This window comes from Haemorhous mexicanus, chromosome 19, assembly GCF_027477595.1.
Source record: "Haemorhous mexicanus isolate bHaeMex1 chromosome 19, bHaeMex1.pri, whole genome shotgun sequence".
In the NCBI taxonomy this organism is placed as follows: domain Eukaryota; kingdom Metazoa; phylum Chordata; class Aves; order Passeriformes; family Fringillidae; genus Haemorhous; species Haemorhous mexicanus.
Genome location: NC_082359.1, coordinates 6,149,001 through 6,156,712, shown reverse-complemented (window position 1 = coordinate 6,156,712; position 7,712 = coordinate 6,149,001).

Here is a 7,712-nt window from a genome sequence, read left to right as displayed (position 1 = left end):
AATGAATAGGGAAATGGCACATGAAGCCGAAAAGTCTGGCCTCTATTTTTCATCCTATAAGCTGTCTGGACAGCCAGGCACACTGAACAGCCCACAGATATCCAGCTCTTCCCTCCCTGTGCTGCCAGGTGATAGGAGGTTGCTTTTTCCTGCTTTACATTCAGCATCAGTGGCTCTCCAGAGTCACACGCCCAAGTCCTGCAGAGGCCTGTGGGCCACATTCCTCTGGGGATTAGATCCATCCCAGCAGGAGAGAGGGAAGAGATGCAGGCCAAAAGGGATGGGCAAGCAGTGGGGAGGGAGGAGTTGAGGGGAGCAGGGAAGGAGTGAGCAATAGGGAACATCCAAATTAACCCAGGCAGGAGCTGGAGGGCAGTACTGCAGAAAAGGGAGAGGGGAAGCAGTCATACACTCCATTATGTAAAATAGGGCAAAAGGGCATCTGGATTGATCTGCTGTGGAGCTTGGAAATGAACCCATTATTCCCACGTCTCAGCACTCATCCCTGTGCTGCCAGCAAATCTCTAACACCTGACAAGAAATGTCTCTGCCCATTCTAGTGACATGCACATCTAGAAAGGTTGCTGTTCCATTACTCCCACTTCCACTGTGCAGGCAGTAGATGGCTGTGGGTCTGTGCTGCAAGCTGAAAATCACACCCTACTCATTACCCAGAGGGACTGAACAATATTTTCACAATGATTCTTTATTTTCCTCAATTTGTGTTAAAAACATAGTTGGGATAACTGAAAAACTACATCAAGTCTAACTAAAAATGAGTATGTGGTTGAGTGTCTGTTCCACCTTTCAGCACTTTTAATCAAAACTTCAGGTAGGCTCCTGTGCCTATTGCTCTCAACAAGAAAATACATCCAAACATTGTTATGCTGAGCACAACCAACCAGAATTGTACAGACTTTGGCCTCCACCAGTTCATGTTGTGTTAAACCAGAAATCGGCCACAGAGAATATCTTGTGTACATCAGATGGCAGAGATTCTTTGCAGAATGATTTTCAGGAGAAGTGCCAGATATCACTGAAACTGTGCTTAGGAGGTGCAAAGTAAAAGAAAGAAAAGAACACTAAAATTGTATTCTGCTTAGCTTGTCCTCCTCTTGCAGGGGTTAAGAGGGAGATGTGAGAATCAGCAGAACTGCTTCTGTACTTACAGCTGATTTTTTGGGAGGAGAGAAAAGTGATGAAAAATCCTTTGCAGATATTACCTTTAAAAAAATATTATCAGCATAACAAGAAGTTAGCTCTTCAATCAAAACCAAAAAGAGAAGCGACCAACAGATGCACAGACAAGCACTGACTTCAGTGGAGCTGCAAGGCTGAATTTGGCTCCAATTCTGTGAAGTACTTTCAAAGCAGGAACATACTGCATACAAATGAGCATTAAATAATTCGCATCATTAAGAGAGCTCTGAGCAGCTCATCTGGACTTTGAAAAAAGCTAAAGCAAATGTAGATTGTTTGAATACCATTAGGGACAGTCATTAATGAGCACTAAGGCATCTACAGTATTGACACAGTGACCCATCCTCCTTCCCAGGTTATTTTCTTTATTGATTTGTATTTTCTTACACATGAGCTTTAGAGTGTGACAAAGCTCAGCAATTCATGTAGGAACACCCCTTAAAGCACTATACAATTACATCTTTTGTATAGTGCACCTTTTAATTTTGGTTTTAGAGAAACATGGCCTGTCTGTTTGGTTTAGATACCATAGACAGTTTCAACACCAATGAATATCAAAGAAACAAAGGCAAATGGGTAAATGGATTCATCCAGGGTGACACAGAAGGAGCTGTGTAACAGAAACAGTCCAAAGGCTCTGGATGCCTGGTTTCCAGGCTGAAGCATTTCACTCAAGCAGCTCTAAGCAGAGCTGCCGTAGCACTGGGATAAACTGTAGCCTCGTACCATATCTCAAATCCTGGGAAACATGTGGGACAGTGCAGGGACAGTGCAGAAGAGATCAGGTGAAGAACACAAATTGTGCAAAGAGAACCGAAGGTACTCAGGTGCCAGAGCTGCAGGAGTTGAGAAACAATGGAATACTGAAAGCTAAATATGTGCAGCAAAGTGCAAAGGGGGAGGCAGGGGCAGGCACCAGCCTACAGGCAGTCGAAGGGGAGCTGGAAGGAATCTTTAATGAAGGCAGAAATCATTCTGGGTGACTCAGAATATTGGTATTCACAAAGAGAATTGAGAACGGGCAAAAATAAATAAAGCTGAAAGCAAAACCCAAAGGCCAAATCCCTCTCAATAGCCAGAACACTGATATAATCTGAGCAACCAAACAACAGGTCCTTGTGAAAACCCCTCTCCAGCTACTTCCTGCACACCAGCCTCTCTCCCAGGCTGGGGAGGGCTGCAGGCAGCTCCCACTGCCCAGCCTGGGAGCTTTGCAGGCTGCTCTTGTGCTGACACCTTTTTTCTGCAGAATGCAGCCCCGGTGGTCCTCCCTCCACACCCTCAGCCCTTGGCTTTCCTGTGACATCTCAAGTAGTGCATTGTGTAACCTCACAAACTTCTCTGAGCAGCTCTGTGTGGCTTTCATTAGCTGCCAGCTTTTGTACATGACACAGGCACACATACTGGTCCCTGACAGACCCAAAGGTGCAGTAGTTTTATTTATGAGTGGATTTAATGCTAGCCAGCCTCAAGATCTTGCTGCCATCAGCCAAAAATGTCTGCAGGCAGCATTGAACTAAAACCCCAAGCCCTACAAGTTTTACAGTGAAGATTGGAAAGCAGGCTAGTTTCAGTTTTATTTTTTTATACAAGTGTGATGACTTTTGTTCTTTCCTTTTCTTCATTTTTAACTTCTCATTGAAGACTAGTCAAAGAAGTTACAGTTATATATTTTGGAGCTGAGATCAGTAAGACTGAAGAACAGGAAAGACTTCCTGACAGTGAGATCTATTAGTCAATGGAGCAGTCTCCCTAAGGAGGTGCTGGGAGCACAAGAAGTGCTTTAGCAGAGCTAAAGGCAGTATTAAGTGCTCCAAGTGATGCAGCCAGCTCCAGAGGATTGCCATGAGACACGGCAAGGACGCCTGCCATTAGCCTGCTAATGCACATCCTGGCCTGGCCAACTGCTAGTGGGAATAGCTCACTGACTTAAAAGGTCATTAACAAGAAAATATTAGAAGACAATTTTCTAATGGCAGGGGCAGTCTCTGCAATGTGTCTTCCATTACAAAAGGTGATTATTAGTAGGGGGGAAAAAACAAACAGGTTTTGTTAGTATTTGTATTAGAGCTTATTTGTTAGGTCTTCCTTAAACTACCTAAAAGTAAAAACCACTAAATTGCTCAGATCCCCTTCATGTCTAACTTGCCCTGCAGAAAACAGTCCTTACCCATCTCTTGCTAGCATTAGGAAATAAAGTACAAACCACCAAAGGTTTGAGACTGGCAACACAGGTCTATAACCTCTTTACCTTACAAAGCAAACAAAACCAAGACAAATTGAAATGCTACAATTCAGGCAAAACCCAGCCTTATAAACTTTTCCATGAGAAAAAACGTAATTGGTGAGGGGAGGAAAATTAAACTATTTTCCAAAGGTTTTAGTGTCAGTACAAAATCCAGCACTTGAAATGCTTTCCTTACAATTTTCTGATATCACTGCACAGTGCAGCAGGAACCTTGTTTCAGTGGTTTAGCTGGTAACTTTCAAACACCTTGTATTTAGACTTTAAATGTAACCTTAGTACTGAATGTCTGGAATTTGATACTCACTTAAGTGTTCTGATCCATTAGGACAAAAAATTGTACAGACAACCAGCCCATGGTCTATAGTAAGAGTAAGGTCTGTCCATGTATGAGTTGATATTTCTATCCCTCTGAAGAGGTGGAAATCCTTTGGAGGGAGGACAGAGAGGAGGAGAGGATTACTGTTTGGTTTTAAAAGCAGACTTACCAGTGCAACACCAAAGCCTGCCTGCACTGTTGAATTTGACCTTCATCTCACTGGCAACATCTCCGTTCTTCAGAAAGACATGGGGTAGAAAGAGGGACATGGCAGAATCATCTCAGCAGCTGATCCATTCTCCCATCTCCAAGTCCATCATGGTCAGGGTTCAACAGGAGCAGGGCTAAAGCAGCTGTGCTCCAGGGAGCCTTCTGACAGCCAGCACTAAGGAGGACACAGTACCTGTAAAGACCAATGACCTTGTGCCAGTTAAGTCTGTCAGGGAAAACTCTTGACGTGCCTCCACACTCAGCCCAGGCTGGTCATTCCAGCTGCTGGAACAGTTGTGTGGAATTAGCTGCATCAACAGAAAACAATGGGGTAAAATATCTTTTGTCAGTGGCCCAACTCGTGTTACCTGTGCTTGTCAGTAACCCAACAATTAGATCCATCGTTAGCAGCTTGGCTTAATTATAACTTAGAACTTCTCCAAGCACAGACTTTGCTCAAGATTTTAAATGACTATAATTAATTAGGCAGAAAGCCTGAAGTGTCTTCTCATCCATTGTTAGAATTATTTTTTTCCTTTCCCCGCATTGACACCAGAATGTGGTTTCATAAAGGAACTGGGCTGTCAAGTACAAGATTAAAAAAGAGGCATCTCTTTGTAGAGAAACACAGAGAAACACCTTTTATATCCTATATAAAGAGAAAGAAAGCTTCAGAATTTTTTAATCTTGACTAAGAGATGCAAAAAGGAGTATCAGTCCCAGTCCCTATAGGAAAGATTTATTTCTTGCCTCCCATTTAAAAAGCTTTTTGCACCCTCCCCAGATTTCTGCTGTTATCAGAGATCTGGTATCGGGCAGCTGGGCCCCAGCCTGAACCAACTGCTTGGATCTGAATCAGTAAAAAGCAAGCCACACAATTAATGCCAGAAAAATGGCAACTTCTTAAAGGACACAGGGGCGGAAGGAAGGTGTTACCATGGAAAGAAACGCTTCCCACTCGGCTTTCCAGTGCCCACCCGCAAGACGAAGACATGAAAGGAAGGACAGCACACGCCGAGGCTCTTTAGTGCGGATTGCGGCCGCGGCCAAATTCCCGCGTACTCTCCCAGGCGCTTCGGTCCGCTCCGGCCGAAGGAAGGCGGGAGCCCTCTAGGGGTGGCACACAGAGCCCTGAAGGGACCCCGGGCACCTGCTGAGCCATTCGCCTTTTCCGTGCCGAGCCCCTCCTGCCTTCCCTGGGCACAGGAGCGTGGTCCTGGCACGTACAAGGGCTCAGCAGCTGAAGGTCTACACAGAAAATCAGGCTGGGTACAAGGAAGTCCCAGACTTTTTCCTGGAAGTGCTTACTCTACAGCCCGGAATATGATGTGGGAAGTCTCTTTTCTGTGGTTGGTTCAATCCTCTCAGGGAAAACAGAACATCACCAACGTGCAGACTGCAGTTCTGGAGCTAGCCTGGCTCACCACTGCATAGCTGGAATTTTTTCTTCTAGGTATGCAAAAAGGACTTGGTTTTGCCTTACTATGTGCCTCAAGCATACTGTGAACTCTCGAAAAAATGAGCAGGTTTATCTTTGTCAAGGCTTGTTCAAAATAGTCCTTTCCAAGAGCTACTTCTATTTGAAGGCTAGGTAACAGCTGCAGCATTTAAACATTTAAATATTTTCTCATTCTAATGAGAACTTAAGATCCTTTCCAAACAGCCCAACATAACAACATGAGAACATGGCAAACTCAGACTTCAAAACATTTTGACTCCAGTAAAAAAAACCAAAACCAAACAACACCCAAAACAAAACACAAGCATCAAAAAGCATCTAACCAGATATTAAGAATTTACTGTAGTGCAACCAATAACAGATTTTGTTAGTGATCAAAACCAGAAGACTGCAAGAACAGCTTAACACTTTGGAAAAAACCCACCAAGGTGGTTTTCTTTTTAATATAAGAGATATTGACCATAAAAGTCCAGCACAGTTACATGAGCAAAACTGCAGTATCAGTTTGGTGAAACAGGTAAATACCCATTACAGTCTCTACATATAATTTACAAACAACTTTCTGCATGACATTTTCAAGGTTATGCTCAATTTCTTAAAAAAAAAAAAATTAGACACAGTAAGATGAAAGTCTGTAATCTACATTAGTGCTACTTGAATAGCAAACTTGATCTGGATGCAGAAAATGTTTTATCTATCCCTCACCAAATGGCAGAGATGTGAAGCCTGCATTACTAGGAGAACCCATATTTCTTAAAGTTCTCCCAGTCTCTGAAGAAGCACTTCTGCTCACTCCATTTCCCAGGTGGAAAGGCCAGGCATTTCCAGGATGTTGGCAGAGCCCTGGTTTTGGCTGGGATAGAGTTAATTTTCTTCCTAGTAGCTGGTACAGTGCTGTAGTTTAGATTCAGTGTGAGAATAATGTTGATAACACAGTGATGCTGTAAGTTGTTGCTAAGCAGTGCTTACTCTAAATCAAGGACATCTCAGTCTTCCAGGCTCTGCCAGTGAGGAGGTGCACAAGAAGCTAGGAGGGAGCACAGCCAGAACAGCTGACCCAAACTGGCCAAAAGGCTGTTCCTTGACATTCACTTCCACAGGCTTATTGATTGTTTCTTGCTGCAAACCCTTCAGCAACAGAGCCTGCAATGACTGGAATCCTGGAACAGAAGGTTGGCTCTGAGCCCCATGTTGAACACATGGGTGGTGGGGATCTGTTGGATGAGAAGGAAAACAGTCACGAGTACAACAGCACTGCCAAGAATCAGCAATGCCTGGATTTCATCTCCTACTGTTCCAAAGGAGACAGCAAAGCCAATGTTGGGCACCAGCAAGGAGAAACAACAGTGATGTCCAGTCCTGTTCTCAGCTGCAGCTGGAATGGGCTCTGACCTAGAGGAAGGCAGTGCCCTTTGGGAAGGGAAGCACCAGGGATTCCCATGAAACACTGGAGTGACTTTGTTCAGCTCTGTGTTGTTATTGGCAAAGACCAGCTGTAGCTGCCTTTGGACTGTGGAGTTACCTGGCTGGTGGATTCCCACAGCTGCTTTACAAAACCACTGAAGAACAGCAGCAGTCAGCTGCTACTTGTGCTCCCTGGTGAGCCCAGTGAATCACAGGCTGGAAAACTGCTGCTAAGCCTAGTCAAGCAAATCCCCAGCCTACACTTTTCTAGGAATTTGCTGCTTTTTTAGAGATTATTACAAGTAAAGTTTCACCCCAGCAAATTTTCCTGTGAAAAAAATAAAATAAAAACAAACCAAAAAAAGACATTTAGAACCATGAAATGGAAGATATTTTCAAGAGACTTGAGGTTTGATCTGAAGTAGGTTCAAGCATGCCCATAACATCTTGACCAGAACACACCTGATGATTCATTATGGTTATACTTATTTTTGTATTTCAAGAAATACTTCATCTGCTTCCCTGTGATGCAGCATTCTGGGTTCTTGCAGACTTTTTTTCTCTCTAGGATACAAAAGCATTACGACAAACTTCCTGAAAGATTGCATCTCTCAGATCCCCTTGTTAAAGCTTGCCTTTTGTCAGGTCTCCCATTTCTGCCTTGCTCTCCTTATGGCTTCCTCTCATGAGGATGTGAACCTGCACTTCAGAAACAACTCTAACACAGCTTAGCTCCCAAGACTTACTTGTATTTCAGGTTACCATTCCTCTTAGAACTTTCTCTATGTTCTGTAGTAAATTAGCCCTACCATACTCTGAGGATTTGTTCTCCCACTTCAGTGGTGAAAGACCACTTCTTTAACAAGTATTCAAGT